The 26,582-nt window shown below is 27.4% G+C and overlaps 2 long non-coding RNA genes across 12 annotated transcripts in view; one reads left to right on the forward strand and one right to left on the reverse strand.

Annotated features, from left to right (window-relative positions):
- Nucleotides 1-26,582, reverse strand: part of LOC136077885 (uncharacterized) — a 155,416-nt gene that overhangs the window by 42,933 nt on the left and 85,901 nt on the right. For 5 of the 8 annotated variants that reach the window (XR_010637348.1, XR_010637342.1, XR_010637344.1 and 2 more), the window contains one exon: nucleotides 10,810-10,912. This is a non-coding gene — a long non-coding RNA (uncharacterized LOC136077885). Of the gene's footprint in view, nucleotides 1-10,809; nucleotides 10,913-18,480; nucleotides 19,037-26,582 lie in introns of all 8 variants that reach the window. The other 3 variants (XR_010637345.1, XR_010637346.1, XR_010637343.1) reach the window with 1 other exon arrangement.
- Nucleotides 6,670-10,069, forward strand: LOC136077884 (uncharacterized). Of its 4 annotated transcripts, none has more exons than XR_010637337.1 (6): nucleotides 6,670-6,784; nucleotides 7,503-7,775; nucleotides 8,446-8,544; nucleotides 9,193-9,351; nucleotides 9,634-9,696; nucleotides 9,782-10,069. It is a non-coding gene; the product is annotated as an uncharacterized LOC136077884 (long non-coding RNA). The 4 variants fall into 4 exon arrangements; XR_010637338.1 differs by having other exon boundaries at nucleotides 6,676-6,784; nucleotides 7,503-7,560; XR_010637340.1 differs by lacking the exons at nucleotides 9,634-9,696; nucleotides 9,782-10,069 and adding an exon at nucleotides 9,567-9,614.

Here is a 26,582-nt window from a genome sequence, read left to right on the forward strand (position 1 = left end):
ATTTAGTTAGATTATCGTAGATTTATTAAACAAAATTCTTTCCTAGCAAGTTTTTCGCATTTATTAAATAAAATTCTTTCCAAGCAAGTCGTTTACGTTTATTAAAAAATATTCTTTCTTAGAAAGTATTTTAAGTTTCTTTCAAAATTTCTGCCAAAAAATATTCTTTTGTAAAAATTCTTTTCTAGTAAGGTTTCTTTATTTCTATCATAAAACATTCTATTCTGAAATTATTCTTTCCTAGTTTTCTATCCTCATTTTATTCTTGTCTAGCATGGCACACCGGCACCGAACGTTTATTAGTGAAATTAGCAGTGATTAAAAATAAACCACATAAATTACTCATAAAAGCTATTTATAATTTATTATAAGCAGTTTTGCGGCTAATTTACGCAAAAAAGTCGGTTAGAATTCAAAAAAAGTCGAAAAAAGTAAAGAAGTGGTTAAGATAAACCTTTACATTACTTTACATAATGTTGTTGGTTAAACAATTTTAAACAATCATGTTTTTAGCATTTTTATTTTAAATTCTTAACAAGTTGTTGGTTCTTTTATATCAACTTCTTCGAATGATCTCTTAACTCTTTTATAACCATTTCTTCACGTGATGCAATCTTTCTTTATATTTTAACAACCATTTCTTCATGTGATGCAATCTTTCTTTATGCTTTAATAACCATTTCTTCACGTGATGCAATCTTTCTTTATGTTTTAATAACCATTTATTCACATGATACAATTATTCTTAAGTCTTTTATAACTACTTTTTTACAAGAAACAATCTTTCTAGCTCTCGTACAGCTAAACTTACCACTTTCTTGCATAAGCTGAAGAACAGCTTATAGCAAATAAATTTTTAATTCCAAAAAAAAAGAAACTATGCCGTAATAATGCATGACGCAAATGTTAGAACCTATTTCTTCACTAGAATAAAAATTATATCATTTATTTGGGACGTCTTCATAATGATTTTCTTATAACATTCTTAATTATCAAAAATTCTTTAAGGATTTTCTTTTATTTTTCGCAATGTTATCATCTCATTCAATAGCTGATGCGATTGTTTTCGTTTGATGTCAGAGCGTTCGACTGGATTGGATATAAATTTTTAAGTCAAAAAAAAAAAAGAAACTATGCTATTATAACACTACCAGACATGAATTTTTATACAAGAGAAACTGTAACGAAAACATTTAGTACTTAATGAATGATGAAAGAAAGTATAGTTTTTATAGTCTCGGTTGAACCATTTTTTTGTAAAGTGGAAATTGTTATTTCTCCATTTTTCATATACTTTATACTAAGAGAAGTCGATGGTTACAATTTCTATGATGCTTTTACTCTAATGAATGTAAAGGACAAATACATTTATTTGACTTGATATCAAAGTAATTATCATGTATTATCACTTAACATTATTATTACTTGAGCTGAAGAACAAATTTGTGAAAATGTTGATAATTCTTACTGTTGTAATGAACCAATTTATTTTTAGCGATTTTATCTAATTCTTCATCCACCGTTTAATTCATGTGAGCAAATATTAAGTTTCAATTTTGATGAATTATAATTCTTACTATTTTATAACTAATTTTGCTATTCCAGATTATTTGGAATGTCTCAGAGACGGAAGTGCTATAACAATCCTAACAAGTTCTGTTACATTTGCGGGGGGTTTATGTTTAACGGAGATGAGCGTTCCATTACACCTCGAATTAAGACCCTGGATTATGGTTATTTCAAGATGAAACTAGGGGATGAGGACAAGGTTTTCGCCCCCCATAAGATCTGTGTTAAATGTCTGTCTAACCTGTCCCTGTGGTCTAAGGGTAAATTGAAGAGAATGTCTTTTTACACACCTATGTCGTGGCGCGACAAAAAAGATCATGTAACTGATTGCTATTTTTGTTTGACACACACGGCGCAATTTACCAGAAGGACAGCTAACAGCATAATTTACCCTGACTTACCATCAGCGATAAGACCGAGACCATATGATGAGGGAGATCCTCCTGTGTTTTCTTTTTTAAGAGAAGTGAAGACAATAAATTTTTTTCTTGTTGTGATATTCCCGGTTTGATGAAGATGGGGATCTATACACAAGTGGAGAATGACTGGTGGTTGTTCATCGATGGCAGCACAAGAAGTGTAAAGGCGGTCCTTTTGTATAATGATATCCAGCCATCCCGATTGCTTACTCAATTACAGCAAAAGAATCTTATGAAACAATGAAATCTATTTTTCAGCTTGTTCGTTATGACATATTTCAGTGAAGAGTTTGTTCGGATCTGAAAGTTTTAGGTCTGCTGACAGGTATGCAAGGAGGTTACGTGAAATACACATGCCTCATATGTTTGTGGGATAGCCGCGCTAAACATGAGCATTACATCAGAAATGAGTGGCCAGCACAAGGTAATGCGACCCTTGGTGTTCACAATATTCGCTATGAGTCACTTGTTCAGTCTGACAAAGTTATTATACCTCCATTGCACATAAAGCTTGGCCTGTTTAAGAACTGTGTCAAGGAATTACACTCTGACGGCGAACCGATGAAAATCATAAAGGAGACCTTTCCAAAACTGTCACTTGCAAAAGTTAAGGAAGGAGTATTTGTTGGACCAGACACTCGAAAACTTTTGAAAAGCCAACAGTTTTCTGATTCCTTGTCCCCGATTGAGCTCAGAGCATGGAAGGCTTTGAAAGACTGTGTGGAGAACTTTCTGGGTAAGTATCTGAAAGTTTTAGGAGTTTAGTACATAATACTTGTATTCTATCAAAGAATTTTTTCTTTGCACTCATTTATTCAGGCAAGCACCTGTCGGACGGCTATAAAGACATCATCTCAGAACTGTTATCAGCCTTCAACGAAATAAATGTGCTAATGTCCCCAAAGATTCACTTTTTGCATAGTCATTTGGACTTTTTCCCCAAGCATTTTGAGAAAAACATTACAGACGAGCATGAAGAACGTTTCCACCAAACGATTTCAACTATTGAGCATTGCTACCAGGGGTGCACCGATGAGAGAATGATGGATGACTTCTGCTGGCTGACTTACAATCCTATTTAGTTTGTCTTTTGTCAATTATACACTCATATACCCTAACAACATCGTTTAGTTTTATTACAAAAATGGGAAAACCGGTACTTCAAGTTTACCAAAAAGTGGTTCAACCCTGACAAATTTGGCTATGCATTTGGTCTTCAGGGTCATCCAAAGAACATTATTTTTGTTCAACATGATTGCCGATGCGATTGTTTTCGTTTGATGTCAGAGCGACTTAATGTTTAAGATAACAATTTATCCTTATAAAGAAAACTAAACATTCAATTATAATGAAAAATTTTGACAAATAATAACAAAACTTGATAAAACAAAACAAAACCCTGACGGATTTTGCAACATTTATCACAATTATACCAATAATACAACATTTATATTGAGAATTGATAAAATTCAAGAAACTCCGCGATAGAATCACATTGGTGAAAATCAAAACAATTTTAACTTTTAAATTGTTTTTATATATTTGCTACATCATGCATTAATATGGTAAGTAAATGAATGATTTTAAATTGAAAGCTTTTTATTAGATAATTAAAAAACTAAAACTTAAAATAAACTGTTACAAACTTTATTTTTACGAAAATGACGAAAACAAAATTTACTAACTTCCTTCTTCTAAAAGGAAACCACTTTTTTTTATTTACTTATTTATTTTTGTGCAGAACTGATTTGGTAACTACTTTGAGTATTGTGGAGTAAAACTAAAGTAAAATTTGAACATAAAAAAAAAAAACCCTTATAGATCATTTATTTTTTGAACTTTAGGAACATTTTTCATTGGTTGGTTCATATAATATCTTTGACTTTTTTTAGATCATTCTGAATGAATTATAGAAGTAATACTACTCTTCGTTTTCTAGGATTATACTCTTCGTTTTCTAGAATTATACTTCTTCGGATCTTTCTTGAAAACCATATATCAAATACATTGTAAAATTAGCATCTGCTAAGATAATAATTTCCTTATAATTACATTTATAACTATATTTCTGACCCTGCTATTTATTAGAATCTTAAAATTTTGAAAATCTTTGAAAGATTTTATTTTACTTTGCTATAGGTTATTTGGCAGATGAGAGTATATATTAATTTGTTATACTTTAAACTGAAGAGCTTAGAGCTAAAATGGTAAAAGGAATATAAAAGCTAAACGAACATAAAGACCGTTTCAATATAAAATGTATATTACTCGTCCGTTTAGCATTTTATTTATACATAAAGCTTAAACCTTCGTAAAAAGTATTCAGAAAAAAAAACAACATTTTTATTACTTGTTGTGAATGATGTCTTCTATAATTGATAAAGATTGTATGATAATTAGTGAACGGAAACTTTCGGCTTGGGCCGAAATTTTGGCCGAAACCAAAACCGAAATTTCTGCTTCAACAATTTTTTACTTTTCCAGTTTCGGCCGAAATTTCGGTTCAAACCACAACCGAAATGAACCAAAACTTTTAGAACATTTTTTTTAAGTTTAGAGTGGGATCATGACGATTTCCTAATTGTAATCGTTTGTTAGTAAATCAATTTTCAATTATAACAATTGTAGAAATTTTAATCGAAACCACGTTACATAATAGTTTCAAGTTACTATTCTCAAATCTTTCATAAAATGATTTAACATTTAGGTGAAGCAACCAAAATCAATAATTTCATCATTAGTTTCTCAGTGCTAAATTTTACATTGGAAAATAAACGATATAAAAGCTGCTTGTGGAATCATTTTACTGAATCAGCCAGTGATCCCAAATACGCAACTTGCAATATCTGCGATTTGAAAATATCTCATTGAGCACACAATCCAAAACTTCAATCTCTTAGCGGACTTTCATTATATTTATGAAGTCGACACCTACAGCCTACTTTAAAAAATTTCCTAACTGAAAAAGCAATACTCACAACTAACGGCAGTCCGGAAAATATACCAACTTCAGATCAAGCTGAGTCTATTGCAATTAAAAAAAGAACAATACCCTTATTTGACATCAGATCATAACGGCAGAGGACTGAAATGTTGCAAAGTACAATGCCTGGCTAGGTTGACAATATCTCAAAAATTGATTCAAACTCCGAAGAAGGTCTGAAGTTTCATAGATCTATATTAGAAAACAACATTAAAAGCAAAGTTTAGGTTTGGCAAAAGTAACAAAGAGATTCCTTACACCTCCACCAACATTTAACAAAGTTGAAAGGTTGTTTTCAACTGTTGGAGATATTCTTTCAATGAAAGAAACAGACTTTTGTCAGAAAACATGAAATAAAATGTATTTTGCAGGGAAAATATTTCATTTTTCAACTTTAATTATTGAAATGTCTCGACATAATATAGTTTTTATCAATTATGTTACATGGTGATTGCTTAGATAAATGTAAAATAGTTTTTTTTTGCTTTAACTCGGTGATCATAAAAGGTTCAGGGATTTTCAACATTCTTTCTCAAATTTCGGCCGAAATTTCGGTTTTGGCTACGGCTTTACTGAACCGAAATTTCTGTACTTTCGTCAGAGTTTCAGCTCAAATTTCGGTTTCGATTGATCACAAATGTGACGTTTTATGCCGACCAAATAGTTTTAAGTCTATGTTCTTCCATCGTTATATTTTATTTTTATATTTAAAAAAGTATTTTTAATAGAGAAATTTAATAGAGAGTTTTTAATAGAAATTTTTTTTTAATTTTCAAAATTTTTATTTTTAGAGATAAATTGAATCAAAAAATTAAGGTCATTTTATAACCTCAATATTTTCAAAAATATTTATTTTGATGTAAAAACGCGAATTTCTTATCGGCGTTAATTAAGCATAACTCATATTAAAATATAAAAATTACCTACATTTAAAAGTAATTCTTTTTTTTTTAACTTAAAATTATACAACATGTGAAACTTAATTACTTATGTTTAGCAGGGGTGTGGAGTTGTAATAAAAAAGTTCCAACTCCGACTCCAATCGTTGAAATTTTCAGAGTACGACTCCGACTCCGACTCCGATTCCAAAGCAAATTTTTTCGAATTCTTTAAAAAATATTACGCGATAAGTCAAGTTTTTTTTTTTCTAAATTTATGAAAAGTTCTTAGAGGTTTAGTATGAATATAAGGTTAATTGAACATTTTGTGTATCACGTGCAATACCGAGAAGGTTTACTATTGGAGTCGGATTCGCGATTTTGTTTAGCGACTCCTACTCTGACTCCGACACCGCTAAAAATGTCACGACTCCGCGACTCCGACTACAACTCCACAGCCCTGCCCAGTAGGCACGCAACGTTTTATTCACGTTTCAATCACGTATATTTTAGGTGACTTCGTCCAGGTTACTATTTTACGTGAAAGTCACGTGAAAGTTACGTGCCAAAATATCTCGTCTTTCGGAACTTTTTTTATTCTCAAAAAAACTGGCATAAGAAATGTGAAATAATATTTTTTATTATATTAATTATTTTTTTATAGTATAGTTTTTGTATTCATTATATTAGTTATAATTATTTACTTCTATAATAATATAATTAATTTTTATTGTAGTATTATCTCAATTAAAAAAAAAAAAAATTGGTCTATATAATATCTTTTAACGCAATGCATTTAAAACAGAACTAAAAAGAACAATATATTTTAAGTTGTAATATCTAATATTTAAATTATATCAAATTAAGTTAAATAAAATAGTACCCTATTTGCCGTCCCTATTTGCCACACAAATAAGATTAAACTCAAATACAAGGTATGCTTTTTTTCTACTTTATGATATAATATTTTAGACTGGCGAATTTGTCCATTTTGCTTACTTAATTTAGTACGAAATAAGTTATGTTATAACGAATTTAATATTAAATTAAGTAAGCTACATGGACAAATTATAAGTTCTAGCAGAACTTATTCTTGATTCTTGAGCAATAATAATGTCTCTAGAACTTCTGCATACATTATTACTCAAGAGTCGTTTAGATAAAAACCCAAAATAGATTTTCTTTCTTTATTTGGTTTTTATCAACAAGGTTAAAGAATTTACCCAAGATAATATCAATAAATAAATGTGTCATGTTATTTATCATTGATATATGTATATATTATTATTAAATACTTAATCTTTTTATAATATATGACATCTTGATCTCGTGCTTTACTTGTTAAAAAATGTTAATACTTATTTCCTTTTTTTATATTATTTAAATATTATATGGTTAATATATATATTCGAGTTATGCGAAATGATTACTATATATATTATATGACTTTTATTACTATTGTTATTATGTACAATATAAAACAGGTTATTAATGCGGATTTGTTCGATGTTTTCCCCACAAAAAGATAATTATGATGCTATTGTATTTAAAACTGCATTTTACTTATCTTTCAATGTTGGCGACCTTCCAATATGTAAAGCAAGTTTCTCTCAAGTATAGCATTGCTTTTTCAAAAATTGTTTAATGATTTAGATCAAAGAAATAGCAACACCAGAAAATCTTGTTGCCAAAACAGTTGGTGACTCACCATGTAAGATTTGTGTTAAAAATTTGTGATTTAAGATGATTATTTAATATTCATATTATTATTTAAGTTTTTATTTGTTTCTTTTGAGCTAAATTTGGTGTTGTGAGCTATTATTGGAGAAAATATCGACTTATTTATTAGATAAAGTTTGATGCCTGCTCTTACCCCGTTTCCTTCTTCATGTTTCAATCATGTATATTTTAGGTGACCTTGTCCAGGTGACAATTTTACTTGATTAAAACGTGAATGTTACGTTGCCAAAATATTGTGTATTTTGGAACTTTTTTTATTCATAATAAAAACCTGTAATTAGAAACTTGGAAAGATATTCTTTATTTACTATTTTTTTATAATTTAGTTTCAGGGATAACCTTATTCAGGATATTCCCAGAATACCAGATATTTTTCTGAAATTTATCTTTTTCCAAATATCCGAAAAGTTTTCCATACATACAACTTTTATTACAACATATAACTAGTATATATTATTCATCTATTTGTTTTTATGTTATTTTAGTCATCATTCATACAAAAATTAAGAAAAGTTTTTAAAAAATTGAGAAAAGACTTGGCTGAATGCAAAATTAAGGGAAAAATGAGGGGGGAAATATTCTGAATTTTTTCTGGATATTTTCCGTAAATTTTTTCCGGATATTTTAGATATAATGATTACATGAAATATGTAGTTTATATATTCATTATTGTAATTACTTTTTATTTTACTTTTATAATAATGTAATTATTTTGCATTGTAATTTTATAATAATTAATTTAAAAAGTAGTAAGATATCTTATAACGTCGCAATGCATTTTTGACAAAAATAAAATGTCACATATATAATATTTTATCCAAACATATTATCTTATAACCAAGTTTTATCAATTTAGGTTTAATAAATATATTATAAAGCTTAGTTCAAAATTGTGTAACGTTATGGCAGATAATTCTCATATTGCAACACGCAAAAGATCAAACCCTACTACAAGGTATACTTTTTTTCTACCATATTGTATACTATTTTAGACTGTCAAATTTGTCAATGTAATTAATTTGATAATAAATAAGTTATAACTTATTTAATATTAAATTTATTAAGCTATATGACAAATGATAAGTTCTGCATAATATAATATTAACTAGGAAGACCCAATGGTATTGTTATGTTATTGCCTAGGAATATCATTCTGTAGTAAAACCCAATAACTTTTTAACTTTTAAAGTTTGAGAAATTTCACTTTTCCCTCTCTTTGTCTTCTTTTGTGATCACACTCTGTAGTAAGAATTTGATTTAATTCATATCTTGTTGGAGAATGCAACTTGATTCTGAGTTGAATTTTCTGCACTCTGTATTTATTGGTGACCTAATTTGACAATACTTTATTATACATATTTTTAGTTTTATACTTAATATATTGTATATAATTAGGGGTAGATGAGGCTTCTTAGTCATGGTGAATGTTTCCACAGCAAAAGGAGCCTCAAGGTGAAAATCTGACCATGGATAAGGAAAATCATGATATAAAATCCCCACTATAATGCTTTGTGGTTATGTGATAACTATTACATTTTTATAAATTGTTTTAATTTTTGTGTGCATTCTAAAATGACATTTAATGCTGTTCAAAACTTTGTAGATTACTCATTTAAAGCAACTTTGTGGGCTGTCACCTTTGCATCTAGTGAGTTAATGTATGAACAAGTTAATGCAGAAACAGATGCAAATATAAGAAGATGGAAAACAAAGAAAACAAATTATCATGTTATCACATAGTACACAGATGTTATCACATAAGGTGAGTACAGGTCTTTTTCTAATCACGCCCATCAGTAATTAACTTTATATAGATATAGATATAGATAAATCTATAGATAGATATTAGATATAGATATATATAGATAAAAAATATTTTTTTAAACTTGTATTTTTTATTATGTACTTCTTTTTTTTAATCATCTGTCGACTTTTTTGTTACATCTTTTTTTATTAAATACTTATTTACTTTTTTAGCAATCAGAGTATAAAATTAGAAGGCAAATAACTAGTATTGTTTTCTTAAAATTATTTAATGATTTAGATAAAAGAAAACAAATAACACCCTAGAAAATCTTGTTGCCAAAAGTAGTTGGCAACTCTCAAAGTAAGATTTGTTTTAAAAGTTTGTGATTTAAGATAATTATTAAATAATCATATTATTATTTAAGATTTTATTCGTTTCTTTTCAGCTAAATCTGATTCATTAGATAAAGTTTGATGCGTGCTCTTATAGAAGAAAATATCGACTGATTCGTTAGATTATGTTTGAAGCGTGCTTTTATGGGAGAATAGATATATAAGTTTGAAGCGTGCTCTTCGTAAGTTGCAGATCTACGACTTCGTACTTATTACTTTGGATATAAGGAGGATATTTTAACAAAAATGCAGCTTTTATTACAAATTAAAAATTTTTATGTCAAGAACTAATATACTGACTAATAAAACCATGTATTTATACGTATTAAATATTTCCTCGACGATGAGTTTTTTTTCTTTACACGAATCCAAACACTTATAATTGTAATTATAAAGCATAATTATTGCTTAAATATTACGTGCCAAAATTAACGTAAAAAGCACGTCTTTTAGACAGTTTATGGGGACCAAAAAGTCACCTAAATATCACGTGCCAAAAGTAACGTGAAAAACGCGTCCATAAATCACGTGAATTGGTCATTTCATGGGGACCAAAAAGTCACCTAAATATCACGTGCCAAAAGTAACGTGAAAAACACGTCCATAAATCACGTGAATTGGTCATTTCATGGGGACCAAAAAGTCACCTAATTGTCACGTGCCTAAATAACGTGAAATTCACGTTTTTGTCACGTCGCTGTGCCTACTGGGTGATGTTTGGTTTTTTAAATGCATAACTATTAATTGAAAAAGTATTTTATTATTACCAGTAAAAGTAATTTGCTTTTAAAATTTGTTTACTTTTACTTGTAAATGTAATTTACTTTTACTGGTTAGTCGTGTCAAGTAACTTACTTCAAAAAGTAATTTAGTTTTTTATTTATGTCAGAATTTACATTGAAATCCAATTAATTTTTTTATATGTAAAAAAAGTTAACATAATATTTAAAAAACCATAAAAATAAATTGCTTCTTTGTGTAAAAGTAAGCGATGGCAACTTATATAAAAGTAACTGGAAAAAGGTTGTTATTTACAATTACAAATGAAAGAAAATTTTGTCTTTGAAATTAATAATCTTACATAGTAAGTAGAATGCAAGTTATATTATTTACTTCCTCCAAACAGTCATTTCATGTTGATTTAACATAAGTTTTGAGATAGGTAGTGTATTCAAAACCATTGCCTGTAACAAAAATAAATGTATAACATTTAACGTAAAAGTTGTAATTATATAATATGTAAGTTAATAATGTTACCTTTTCTAAAATAAGCTAAAGTAGGTTAATTTTGGTACAACAAGCTATTTTATTTTTATAGACAATAGGTGCTTTTATTGCGCATATAAATCATGCATATCAATGTTTTGTAGAAATATCTATAATACAACAGTTTAAAAACTGTTTCCGACTTTTATGTAAAAAATTGTTTCAAACTCAAAAGTGACGAAATTAGCGACCTAGTATTGTAATTTTGGCATAGTGGTGTGGTAAATTTTGCATACTTAAGGAAATAAAAAAAATTGAATAACAGAGTTATTAATTTGAAATATCATAAAAAACTGTCATTTACAATGAATTTATTGCACCCAATTGGCGTATTATAGCGTTGCAAGTACCTTGCTTCAACAGCACTTACGGAAAGGACTCGAAAGCATTCATTAAGCTGTTATAAAAAAAAATGTTATTATTTATTATTCAAATAAGAATAATATTGTTAAATGATTATTCCGTAATTTATACATATATGTCTTGTATATATATATATATATATATATATATATATATATATATATATATATATATATATATATATATATATTATATATATATATATATATATATATATATATATATATATATATATATATATATATATATATATATATATATATATATATATATATATATATATATATATGAAGACCTCAGTGGAAAAACCGGCGTTGTCACATTTAAAAAGTATTGAGAAAGTATTTATTGATCATTAATAAATGTCTTTATTTAAAGCAAAGAAAAAAAAATTTTTGTATAAAAAATTACAAAATGTTTTGTTTTGAATAAATTTTAAATAAAATAATTATAATATAAATTTTTTTAAATTGCTTAGTTTCATTTGCTTTAAATAAAGACTTTTATTAACAATCCATAAATACTTTCTCAATACTTTTTAAATGTGACAACGCCGGTTTTTCCACTGAGGTCTTCATATATATATATATATATATATATATACATATATATATATATATATATATATATATATATATATATATATATATATATATATATATATATATATATATATATATATACACATTTAAATTTTGAGTTAAATTTCGCTCCCTTCGCGACGCCAATGTTTATTTATATATATATCAGGTCTTATATATATATAATATATATATATCAGGTCTTATATATATATAATATATCAGGTCTTATATATAATATATCATATATCAGGTATATCATATATCATATATCATATATATAGGTATATCATATATCATATATATAATATATCAGGTCTTATATATATATAATATATATATGAGGTCTTATATATATATTATATATATGAGGTCTTATATATATATATATATATATATATATATATATATATATATATATATATATATATATATATATATATATATATATATATATATATATATATATATATATATATATATATATATATATATATATACACATTTAAATTTTGAGTTAAATTTCGCTCCCTTCGCGACGCCAATGTTTATTTATATATATATCAAAAGCCGACTTTCGCTTGCTTGTTGCCTTTGGCTTTGCGGAATTGGATTTACTATTTATACCCATATATATAAAAGTCCAGTAAAGTATTTGGTTTTATTACAAAGTTTAATTTAATTTCATGTGTTGTTTGGCCGTTGTCAGTTCTTACTGAATCTTGCAATTAATTTATCACTAACTTTGAGAGCAGCTACGGCTCTGAAATTTTCAACGCTTGAATAGTCCTGGTGAGCTTAAATATTAAAAAGGTTTCCAGGGGCAAAGACCCGGAAAAAGGTGTCATTGTACGTGCCCACTTTTTTGCTACAAAGTATTGCAATTAATTTTTTTTCACTACCCACAAAAATAGCTAGAGCTTTAAAACTTCCAGCATTTGTATAGGGCAACGATACAAGGGGAAACAAGTGCCCTTTTCTCTTCCCATCTTAATTTTTTTTTATATATAAAGGAAAACAAATTTAAAAAAAATCTTTGAAAAGGATGTCTTAAAAATTTTTTTAAATTTACTTGTTATTATCAAGGTAATTAAAGCAAAACCTCATATAACAGAGCACCTCAAAAATAAAAAAAAGTAACTAAACATAAAATCTTTCTATTTGAAAACAAATGAGAGCTATTTTTAAGCATTTTAATATATAATTAAGTTTTAGCATTCATTACTTAAATTAGGTCTTTTTTTGATTTCAACAAAGGCATTGTTTCACGATAACGCAAATGCACTCGTATGTTGACGTTGTTCAAATCTTCATTTTTTAATTCTTATTTATTAAATGATTATTTAAAAAGTATATTTTTTGAAAGTCTTGTTTTATTTATAAAAGTTTACAACTTAAACTTATCAATATCATGTAATAATTATTATTTTAGTTAGTTAATTATACGTAATTGATTCATTTTCACTCCTTTTTACCGCAAAACCTTTTTTTAATTGAGCTTAACTTTCAACATCTAGCGTCTAGATCTGTAGGTCTTTTAAAAGAATTTTCTGACGCTAAGACCCTTGCTCAGTAATTTTTATAAATTTTTGGAACTACCCCCTTTTATAGAGAATAAAATAAGGGCATATTTGTAATCTTTTTTTAATTGCTGTATAAGGTTGAACCCTTCAAAAAATAAGAAATTGCATTTTTTTATATATTGAATAGCCACCTTAAAATACATAGAATAAGGACTGGTAGAATTACAATTTTTTCTTTTCTTAAGTAGTCATATAACGGTGTTATAAAAAAATATCCATGAAAATATAACTTAAACAAGATAATAATTTGATTTTAACACGTTCGCTGCCAACTACTAGTATACTCGTAGTAAGTTGGCGTCATTTATTTGCCAACTACGAGAATACTCGTAGTAAGCCGGCGTCATGAGTGTGCCAACTTAGTGAATGAGTAAACTCGTAGTTACACTAACTTATTTTAAATAATATTTGTGCATGACTGACTTTGTCTATTCACTTTTTTTTCATAGCTTCACATTTGATTTCAGAAAATATTACATTCAAGTTTTTATTTTAAAAATCCAAGGGACCTAATTTAAATGTCGATAAAGACAGAAATAGCTTAAAACAGATAAAAGTAAAATATTGATAATGCTTTAATTTTATTTCATGAAAATTAAAGTGTAAACCTATTCTTTTGAATGTGACATTCTGAAACATTCGCCAATACATAATGGAGGTCTATTTTCACAAACAGCACATTTATATCATGTTTCTTTACGTTTTATTTTAGAGCAGACTCGACATGGTTTTGTTGAAAATTTTTTCTTTTCATTTGGTGGTATTGAAGACAAGTAGTGGAAGCTACTATTGGTGATTCGAGGTACAATTTCATTTAAACGTTCACCCAATAAATCCGTAACAATTAATTCTCTAAACTTAAGCAAGGAAAATGTTTTATCTAGTCCATATTTGCTGTTAAGACAGTAAGCATAAAACAAAATAGTAACAAAGACATGAAGTGCTACTTTTTTATACTATCTAATTGTCTTTCTTAGGGAATCATAATATGATACCATTTGTTCCGCCCTATCTACTCCTGACATACATTGATTGTAATCTTTGATAATATTGGGTTTCATTTTCTTCTCTCCTCTCCTGTTTGTCACTTCAATCATTTGCAACGAATGCAAGTTGCTGATCATTAGCACGTCTCTTTTGTCTTTCCATTTAGCAATCACCTCACCCTCTTCTGCTTATAACGTCTCCCTGTTTCAGTTTTGCTTTTGTACATTCTTTTGGATTTGACTTTCGGTCAGTTCTTAAAGTACCACAAATGTATGTTTTTTGATTTATCATGTGCTTTGTTAACTCAAAGGAATTGTAAAAGTTATCGGTGTACAGGTGATAATTTTTCCCCTAAATTTTTCCATTAAGTCTAAAACAATAGCTCCCATTTGACTCAACAAATGTTTATCGAGAGTTGTCTCGTCAGAGTAGATTTTTACTTTTAGTACAATACCATCTGATTTGCAAAGCTCATAGAACTTGATACCATACTTATGTCTTTTATTTTTCACATACTGCCTGAATGCAAGACATCCCTTCCAAAGCATCATTGACTCATTGATTGACATATTATTATTAGGACAGTAGATCCATTGTATTATTTAAGTGATCGAGAAGTCCAATAATTTTATACAAGCGTCTACTACCTAAATCTTCATTGTTAATAAAATGCCAAAAACGTAACATTAGTTGAAATTTATTTCGTGGCATTATTCTAGAAAATAAGGGAACTCTATAGAGACTGTTCTTATACTAATAGTGTTCTAAAGATGGCATTTTGACACACCCCATATGAAGAAGAACTTCAAGAAACTGCCGCATATCTTCTGAATTTATTGATTTCCAATTTTTGAAACGTGAGCTTCTTCGTAGGGGATGCTGCTTATTAATTTCTTGTGTTGCGCAGCGATTATTTTTAACTACCATAGCATTTATAAGCTCTTCTGTAACAAAAAGTCTAAAGAAATCTAATGGTTTCTTGCTCTCCCCGTTTATTTTCAAACCAGGATCAGCAGTAAATTGAATTTGTTTTACAATATTCGGCTAATCTTTCCATTGTTTTGAATTTCTAGATGAATTTGTTTCAGAAGTTGTTTCGTCATGCAAAATATTACTTTTAAGATCTACCTGTTGAGCTTTGTTTTGATTTTGTCTATAAGCAAGACCACCCGTTGTTCTAGCTCTTTTTGGCGGCATTAAAAATTCTTCTTCAGAGGCTGCTAGATGAACGTCTGTAAACTGATTGCCATCTTTTTCTTCAGTGTTATTATCTTCAGAACCTGATTCTGATACAGTCAAGCTCGAAGACGTAGTAGTATAAGCAAAAAATGAATCCGAATCTTCAAAATCATCATCTTCACTATCCTCACAATCTTCCATATTCATATGTGCTGATCCAATTGTAGAATATCTGTGTTGAGCTAGTATAAGATGGATAAATTCATAAAATATCTATTTATAAAAAAGAAATTTCTTATCTATAAAACACATTAATTAGTATACTGTGTAAAAAAATTTGAAGTGCACAATAAAATGTTTTTTAATATTTTAAAAAACATTTTGTAAACATTGTGTAAATCAAATTTTTTTCACATTTTTAATAACATGGAGTATAATGTAGTTATCAAATATATTTTAGCTTCTAGTCTAAAAAACACAACAATTTAGAATTAAGAAAACAAAATATAAATTACCTTTTTTACTCATGATAACTCCCAATGTGCATATGCATGTGCAAAAAAATTGAAACACTACACAGTAAAAAAATTACCCGTTATAATTTTTATATAATGTTTTAAAAACATAACGCCAGTTATCGTGTTTTATAACGGGTAATTACCGTTATGTTCAATGTATAATTCGTATGAAAATAATATAACGGTAAATGCCGTTATGTTATTAGCAAAATAACATTTACAAACTCAGCAAAAATAATTTGTGGCAATATAGTTTTTTCATTAAACTTTTAGTTGTAGTTTCTCTGTCCGTAAATAGATGCATATGTACTTTATGAATAACTCCTAACTGTATTTAGCTACTTAACTACAAGTAATATCATGAAAGTGCTGAAGGTACAATATAAATGTTACAAGCCTCTTTAAAATAAAATGCAGGCCAAGGAAAAGGAATATTTTTGGTTAAAATAGGTGTTAAAGGAATATTAATATCTTCAATACCACTAAAAAAACCTCTTATCTCATCATATGCAACAGACTGGAGCTGTGTTGTAATAAAAATTTTTTTGTCTCCTCTGACTTGTATCTCCTTAATTATATAAACAAGAAATTGTGAACCACTATGAAACCATAAACATGACGCAAGACAATATTTAATACCATTAACCTGAATACGAGATATTACATTTGTATCAAATTGTCTGGATTGATGTGGATAATGTATGAGAAATTGAAGCTTAGGTATAAATTTTTCTGCATTCCAAATAACAACTGTATGATAAGCAGCTATTTTTTCCTCTGAGCAAAATAAATAAGCATCAGTTGTAATTGGAGAAAGACATAATTGAAGTATATGAAGAAGTTTAATGAGGCATAAAAAATGATCAATCGCAGTGGTTCTCAAAAAAATAGGCAAAACACGACAAAGAGATAGCACCTAAGCACTTCCAAATTTGCCCTTAGTTACTAAATTAACTATTACCGGTGGTTTTTCACTGCCCGGTGGATACTGAAAGCACTTTACAAAGTCATTTAGGCTATCTAGTGTAAATAAACCTTGAAAAACGGCGTTATTTAAGTAAAGTTCTATCTGTAAAGGTATTTTTACACTTTCTAACAAATCATGCATAGGATCAAAAAGCACTTGTTTTGTGACATCGAAATTTCTAATTTCTGATAAAATGCTTGCAGAATGAACACCATACAATTTTGACCATTTTTGACGTTGTTTGGGAGGTAGAAGTGAATTATCAAGTTCTTGGACTCTTATCTTGTGTTCTTCTATATCACGAACAATACACTGAGTCTATTGTGAATAAGCATATCTGGACGAGTAAAATTACAAACTCGGCAACACCTAAGAACCTTCCTGTTAAAGCCTTCCTTAAAACCAGCAATTGCATTACATGCTAACGAATCCCCAATGAATTTCTCCAATTTAACTGTGAATCGCTTACCTTTAGTATCGGTTAAAGTTGAGGAATCAAACAAAGGTAGCTCATTTAGAGATTTAAGCAGAAGTGATTTCATGAAGCTTTTATTTTTAACTGATTTAGAACCAGTTATTGATAAGGGAAATATTAAAAAATTTTTTACTGAGGCTATAATCAGCTACATTTAACAACTGAAAATACAAAACTCACATCTCATGGTTTCCTCTCGATTTACCAATTGGATTGGTAATACCTAAATCATCTGAAAACAATGAAATTAATACTTTAGAAGAATTTTCTAAACACTTATCATATTCAGGGGATATCAAAATAAAATTAAGTATTTCTTTAAATGAATATAGCATCCCTCTAAGCCATTTTTAGAAATAGATTCAACTTTTGGTACATTGAAAGGATTTTTAAAGTGCTGCTTTCTTGAATATTCTGCTAATAATTGCTAGATAGAAATTGTAGATAGCTCTTCTTTTGGTGCGTTATCAGTTAAAATATCTATTAAATTTGAAAAAATAATACAAAGACTACATTTTCAGAAAAAAGACTACATTTTCAGAACATCTATATTTTCCTCTCAGGTGTAGAGCTAATGCACCAAGCTTTCTATTCTTTGTTGGAATCTCAATGTCAATTTCTTCAACAGTGTTATCAATTTCTTCAACATCTTCAATCAAAGTAATTGGAATGAGACAGTTTTTATAATGAAGTTGAAAATCTCTAACACTTTTAAATTTAGTAAAATAATTATCACATACTACTGAACCTGCCTGACCATATAATTCAAGATGAGATATCATTATATAAGGTCTATATGTTTTAAAATCACAAATACAATAATTTAATCTTACTTTTTGGATTTCATTTTTTAGTGGATTAGATGCAAAAGCCACTTGAGCAGTATAAGATAGCTGACTGGAAATGCCTGTCAATGAAGACTGTAAAAATACACGTTTTTAAGCCAAAGCTTCTTGAGTAAATACTGGTTCAGATACATCTGCTGCGCTCTCTAAATATGATTGGTCACTAGATTGTTGGTGTGAAGTAGGTGTTTCATCATAAGTCAATAGTGGAGGATTGGATGAATGCTTTGAACAATATTCTGCTGGTGAGCATGATAACATATAAGGCTTACAAGTAGATTTATCACTGGTAAAGATAAACACTGCTGTGGTGAAGAAGCATAAAAATTTTCAAGGTCGGTGTATACAGCGTTTTTAACAAGAGAAAATTCATTTAAACTTTAGCAGAAAGAGCTTGAATAAAGTTTAGACACTGGCAAAGACAAGGTCTTAACTTCCAGATTTTGCTCATTAAGAATGGCAACAAAAGTATCTTCATTGACATTACATCTATTCCATGTGATTCCACAAATGTTCCCACTTGTACTAGCAAACTTCTTTGAAACTAAAATAAAAACATTACTTTAAATAAAAACAAAACTTCGAAACTAAAATAAACACAAAACATAATTTTTCTTCAGATCTGTCTCTTTCGTAGGCTCTAAGCATATTTCAAATTTATTTAAAAAGTTTAAAAAATTAAAAAGGTAATGTGGGGTAACTTTGACATCAGAATTTGACAACCCCACTTAAATGCAGCAACTTAAAATAAAATATAATAAAATAAAATATATTTATGTGTATAAATAAAGATATATTTTATATTATATATAAATGTTTTGCAGTCTGCTTTTAAAGTTACTTTATGTAAACAGTTTACATAAAGTAAACTTGATTAAGAATTAAAATGAAAATATTAAATAGCATGCATATACATTTGCAAATATTTTACTTTGGCAAAATATTACGTAAAAAATTTTATATTATTCTTAACAACAATCTATAAACATTATTAAATGTGTATTTCTGAAATTTTCAAAAATAAATATGCATACCATTATTTAAAAAATCAATAATACTGCTATTATTAGCAATAACATTTTTTTGCTCGCCAAGGTACTTAACAAGAACAGTTTTGACCAGTTTATCTTCTTCTTTGTTATTTCTTTTCAAGTTACGATATAAATTATGAAAGTAATGATGTTAAACCATGTTTCGTGTAAATATTATTTTGTGTTTAAAATAAGGCGCATTAACTAATCAAATTAAAAACAAAATTAAAATAATAATAAGGCACATTAACTAATATAATATATTATATATAAATCATATATTATATGATTTTATTTAGGGATTTATATATATATATATATATATATATATATATATATATATATAGTATATATATATATATATATATATATATACATATATATATATATATATATATATATATATATATATATACACATATATATATATATATATATATATATATATATATATATATATATATATATATATATATATATATATATATATATATATATATATATCATCAGTAGGTTCATCAGGAAGCTTCCTGATGGCGAATTTTACTAATTTATTATTGCTCTGTTCTTTAAGAACATTGAGCACTCTATTTGTAGAATACACTAACATAATTTATATATATATATATATATATATATATATATATATATATATATATATATATATATATATATATATATCAATGCATTATGATATATATTTCAACGATTTATAAATCATTGAATTTTGCTACAAATAATCAATCTTATCTTATTTCTGATAGATAATCCCTCGTGCCACAAATTAAACAATTTTCAAAAATTTTATAATATGACATCATAAAAGTATTTGTAAAAAAAACTCGCGCTTTTTTTACAAATACTTTTATGATGTCATATTATAAGGTGATGTCATATTTCCAACCAACAAATAACTTCGATCAACATAACGCTTTAGACAAATTAATTACTAATATAACGGAAAACATAACGCCAAACTTTTCATTCACCGTTATGTAACCGTTATGTTAGCGTTATATTTTTTGCTGTGTATTTGTAATAATATTGCATCAAATAAGCTACATTACTATACCTTTTTAAAATGTAATTGAGAACTTTAAAGTTGTAATTAAGAAAAGTAAGATGCAATTGAGAAATGCAACATGTAATTTAGAAGTCACAATATGTAATTAAGAAACACAAAATGTAATTAAGAAATTATAAAATGTAATTGAGAAACCCAACATGTAAATAAGAAATCGCAATATGTAATTGGAAAAACAAAAGTTGTAATTAAGAAATCGTAATATGGAAATGAGAATACATTATTTGTAATTGCAAAATCACAGTGTAAGCTTAAAGGTCATTATAAAAAATCTTCTTGTACATGCATTTTAATAAGTTAATAATATCAAATTTAGCATTTGTATGCACCAGCAATACAGTAATACAGTAATGGAATTGAAAGGTCATTGTGCTATTTGTCATTACAATATAAACAGAAAGTCTGTTATTAAATTGAATCCGTGTATTTATTTCACTAAATTTGTTTACATCCACTTTTTGAACAACTGGAACCACCTTGTCCAATTTGTAGACATAAAATACATATAACCAAATAAGTTGAAAGAAAACATTATCTTCATCGTCTTATCTTCATCGAATGAGTTATTGAATGTGCTAACCGAAATGACAACCCAATCGTCATTTTGCGACTCTGGCATAAACTTTAGGTGTCAAATATAAGACAGCATATAATTGGATCCTTAGCGGAAATTTAAATTTCCTTGGAAGATATGAAGTTATTGCCGACCACAAATCCCTTTTTCATCACTTTTTTATTTTATTGATAATATATTATTATTTATTGAAAACCAACCCATATGGCCACCTTGGCCAAATTAGGATCAAACCTAATATTACAAGGAAAACTAAAGCAACAAAAATTAAAAATACAAATAACTTCTTTCTGATAATCTATATTATAAACATTTCTCAATTACAACTTTTATCTTCTCAATTACATCTTACAATTTCATATTTACAACTTTCATGTTCTAAAGTACATCTTACGTTTCTCAATTATAACTTTCATCTTCTAAATTGCATCTAACGTTTTTTAATTACATCTTCCGTGCTTTTAAATTACATCTTACGTTTCTTAATTACAACTTTCAAGTTCTCAATTACATCTTGATAAGGTGTAGTCACCGCAATGATTTATACTCGCTACGAGTAAACTCGTACTTCGGCACTGGAGAAAAAAATAACTTCGATCAACATAACGCTTTAGACAAATTAATTACTAATATAACGGAAAACATAACGCCAAACTTTTCATTCACCGTTATGTAACCGTTATGTTAGCGTTATATTTTTTGCTGTGTATTTGTAATAATATTGCATCAAATAAGCTACATTACTATACCTTTTTAAAATGTAATTGAGAACTTTAAAGTTGTAATTAAGAAAAGTAAGATGCAATTGAGAAATGCAACATGTAATTTAGAAGTCACAATATGTAATTAAGAAACACAAAATGTAATTAAGAAATTATAAAATGTAATTGAGAAACCCAACATGTAAATAAGAAATCGCAATATGTAATTGGAAAAACAAAAGTTGTAATTAAGAAATCGTAATATGGAAATGAGAATACATTATTTGTAATTGCAAAATCACAGTGTAAGCTTAAAGGTCATTATAAAAAATCTTCTTGTACATGCATTTTAATAAGTTAATAATATCAAATTTAGCATTTGTATGCACCAGCAATACAGTAATACAGTAATGGAATTGAAAGGTCATTGTGCTATTTGTCATTACACTATAAACAGAAAGTCTGTTATTAAATTGAATCCGTGTATTTATTTCACTAAATTTGTTTACATCCACTTTTTGAACAACTGGAACCACCTTGTCCAATTTGTAGACATAAAATACATATAACCAAATAAGTTGAAAGAAAACATTATCTTCATCGTCTTATCTTCATCGAATGAGTTATTGAATGTGCTAACCGAAATGACAACCCAATCGTCATTTTGCGACTCTGGCATAAACTTTAGGTGTCAAATATAAGACAGCATATAATTGGATCCTTAGCGGAAATTTAAATTTCCTTGGAAGATATGAAGTTATTGCCGACCACAAATCCCTTTTTCATCACTTTTTTATTTTATTGATAATATATTATTATTTATTGAAAACCAACCCATATGGCCACCTTGGCCAAATTAGGATCAAACCTAATATTACAAGGAAAACTAAAGCAACAAAAATTAAAAATACAAATAACTTCTTTCTGATAATCTATATTATAAACATTTCTCAATTACAACTTTTATCTTCTCAATTACATCTTACAATTTCATATTTACAACTTTCATGTTCTAAAGTACATCTTACGTTTCTCAATTATAACTTTCATCTTCTAAATTGCATCTAACGTTTTTTAATTACATCTTCCGTGCTTTTAAATTACATCTTACGTTTCTTAATTACAACTTTCAAGTTCTCAATTACATCTTGATAAGGTGTAGTCACCGCAATGATTTATACTCGCTACGAGTAAACTCGTACTTCGGCACTGGAGAAAAAAATTTCTTCTCCATTGCCAAAGTACGAGTATACTCGTAGCGCTTATTTTTTGTCAGTTATATTCAGAATAAAAAATACTATAGAATTATTTTAGATTAAAAATATTTTATTTATTAAAATGTTGATATCTAGCCTTGGCTATGAGAATGAAACCGCGAAAAACAGCCTCGGCAAAAATTAATCATTGCAGAAATTATGGCTCAGCAAAGAAACAAAGCATAATTTAAAATAGCTCGGCAACGAACGTGTTAAATTGATTTAAATACGAGCGGTATTGCGTGGTTTATACCACGTCAAAAACGATGTAAAAAGGTTTAGAAATTTGAAAATTTGAAATATGCGGCAACTTCTTTCATCAACAAACCAACAAGAATTACCTAATCAATAGCCTCATTAACTAAAGATATTGTTATATAGTTACGTACAAATGGAGTTTTCTGAAAACCTTTTAATGTGTTGTTAAAAAATATATTAAACTTATTTAAAGACTTTATGGATAACCAATTATACAATGATGTCTACTTAAGTAAATTTTGAGACGTAACATTAATATTATTATGAAAAAGCAATGATTTTAGTTAAAATAATTACTTACAGAAATATAACTGCCATGTATAAAACAAGCCATTATAAAACAATTGGTATATAATATTACAATGGAATTGAACCTGGGTACATTAAACCAAATAGGCTTAGCGTAATTTATATATTCAATAGAGTGCATCTATCCAAGTTTATATACTTAATGAAATACTTTTTTCTTCACTCTTTTATATGGAATGAAAGCTCTCAGTATATACGAACTAAATGTTTTTAATATTCTTTTTTTATGTATAAATGTAAAAACAACTTATCTCCCGTTTCTTTCCGCGACTTGTATTTACAAAGACATATAAATAAATATATTTTAAGGAGTGAAAATTTAATTTGACAACCATTTCCTCAAACTTATTTTGGAAGTTTATCTATTTCATTTCGCGGACCATTTTTATGAAATATTATAGTTTTTAATACTACAAAAGACATTTCTCAAGAACCTAAGCTTGATTTTTTAAAAAAAAATGTTAGAAAACTCATTTTTTCCACTGAAAATATACTTATACACATTAAAAATTTAGACGAATCTCAATTTTTGTGTGTATGTGTATATTTTTATTTTTATTTTTATACGAGAAGCTTATTGTAATATGTTGCATAAACTTTATGTAAATATGTATTTACATAAATATATTGCAATATGAATTTTACTGTTTTTTGATCATATTTATAAGTTGACTTTATTTTACTTGCATGTACTGTAACGTAATGTATTTATTTTTGTACTGTAATGTAATTTATTTTTTTTAACAGTTCTTGGTGACAAGACCTAACACGGACACTTTTCTTCGAGTGTCCGTGTTCTTTGTTTAGTTTTTTAAATATTGTTAAAGTTTTACTCTTTTTAACTAATTTTTTACCTGTAATTTCATTTCTTGTATATGTTTGAATAAATATTGTAATAGAGAACAAAAAAAAAAAAAAACAACATGTTTAAGTGCCAAACTTAAGTATGTTCTTGCTTATATCGCATAAGAATATTTAGAGAAAGATTGAAATAAATACCTTATTCGGTTAGAGTGTTGACTTTGCATAATCATAACTCTTGAATAATTATATAACATGGTGGCGTAGCAAAATATTTTTGGTCGAAGTGTCCAATTTTTCTTTCTTTGGAATAATAAAGCTTGAAACCCTGGGCCCAGTTGCTTGAGGAATCAAAGGTTTTAATTAAACTGACTTTTTAATAGCAAGGACACTGATACGCAGATAAAAATATTTACATAAAATATTCTAAATTTTTTATACCTATATAAAATAATGTTTTTGTTTAAATCAGTGCCGGATTGAGACTTTTAGGATTTGGGATATTCTTGAGCAGTCGGGCAAAATCAAAGTGGCAAAAATTTTTTACAAGAATAAGGCACCTTTTTAAAAAATTCAGAGCTCCTAAATCTACAAGACATGAGGTGATAGTTCCCATAATCCGGGACTGGTTTAAACTTTCTCTCCTTAGTTGTTCAATAATAAAATTATTTACGCTAAATTTTTTAAAAAAGAACTAAAAATTCTGCCAAATATGCCTTTTAAATAGCCAACCCTTTCTGAGTCTTCCATGGGTATAGGCGCCTTCTGCTCACTGCTATGTTTCAGCTTTGTCTAAATTGCAAACCTTCAGAATGGGTGGCTAAGGATTGAATATTTTTTAAACGTTAACTCAAAAAATGATTTTATCGTCAAAGCAATCTTGGATTGAGACTAGAAAGGGTTTTAATTTTGGGGAAAAATCTATTATTGATATTTTCAAACTTTTCAGGGAAGAAAAACCTAAAACTGCGCATACCAAATGTTGCCGCAAAGTTAATGTTAGTTACCTTAAGTTTTATTTTTTTGCATTACTGTTGCACAAAATCTTCTCAATGTTATTCTACTATATGAGTAAATTTACTTATTAAATATGGATTACTTTTTATTTAATTTTAAAAGTTATATAAAATGTAAGCTTATGTAATTTAAATTTTAATTTATATAATTTATTTTAACAATTTGTTATTACTTATAAAATAAAAAAGCAAACTTTAAAAATAATATTTTATTTGTAAATTCAATTTACATTTAATACCATATTTCATAAGCAAGTTGTTTTTAAAATAATTTTTTTTTAAATAAGTTATTTTTTTATATGTAAATCTAGTTTACAATTTGAGAAACAATTATACTATGTAATGTAGTTTTAAAAAGTAATTAACTTTTAAAAGTAAAAGTTTACAACCTTTTCATGTGAAGGAAACAATGATATATTGTATAAACTAGATATCTAATTGTGAGTTTTTATTGTACGAAAAATGAAGCCACTTTTTTTTAATTATTATTAATATAGCCCGCCATTTGTAAAAAGGTCAAAAGCTGATGTGTGGAATAAAAGTTATAAATACAAATCAAAAGTTCCCAATAAATTAAAGATAATTCAAACACACGATTTTATCATTATAAAATACTTATAAAAGAATTTTTATGTTTATTAAAAAGTATTTATGAGCTTTATGTTTATTATAGTTCATAAAAATGCTTTAAAAGCTTCGTTTCACTTTTCTATTTAGAGCTCTTATCCATTTCTAATCGGAAATTAATTTAGGAATCATCAATAATTATTTTACAAGTATTCCAATTTTCTCTTGATATTTTTACATAAATTGAATTTAAGTTTTAAAATATATTTACTTTATTTAAGAAAAGAAAAGTTAAATCATAGTTGTAAACAAATTTAATCCATTATTTGTAAAGAGGGTAAAAGTGGCTTCATTTTTCGGATCGAAGTTAGACATCTAGTTTGTGTAATATATCATTAGACAGGAATCGTTCATGAATTACCCAATGCAAAACTTATTTCAAAAATTAGGAAGTAGGAGATTCATTTGCTCTTTTGCACCGCAGTTTACATAG

The sequence above is a fragment of the Hydra vulgaris genome, chromosome 03, assembly GCF_038396675.1.
Source record: "Hydra vulgaris chromosome 03, alternate assembly HydraT2T_AEP".
Classification (NCBI taxonomy): domain Eukaryota; kingdom Metazoa; phylum Cnidaria; class Hydrozoa; order Anthoathecata; family Hydridae; genus Hydra; species Hydra vulgaris.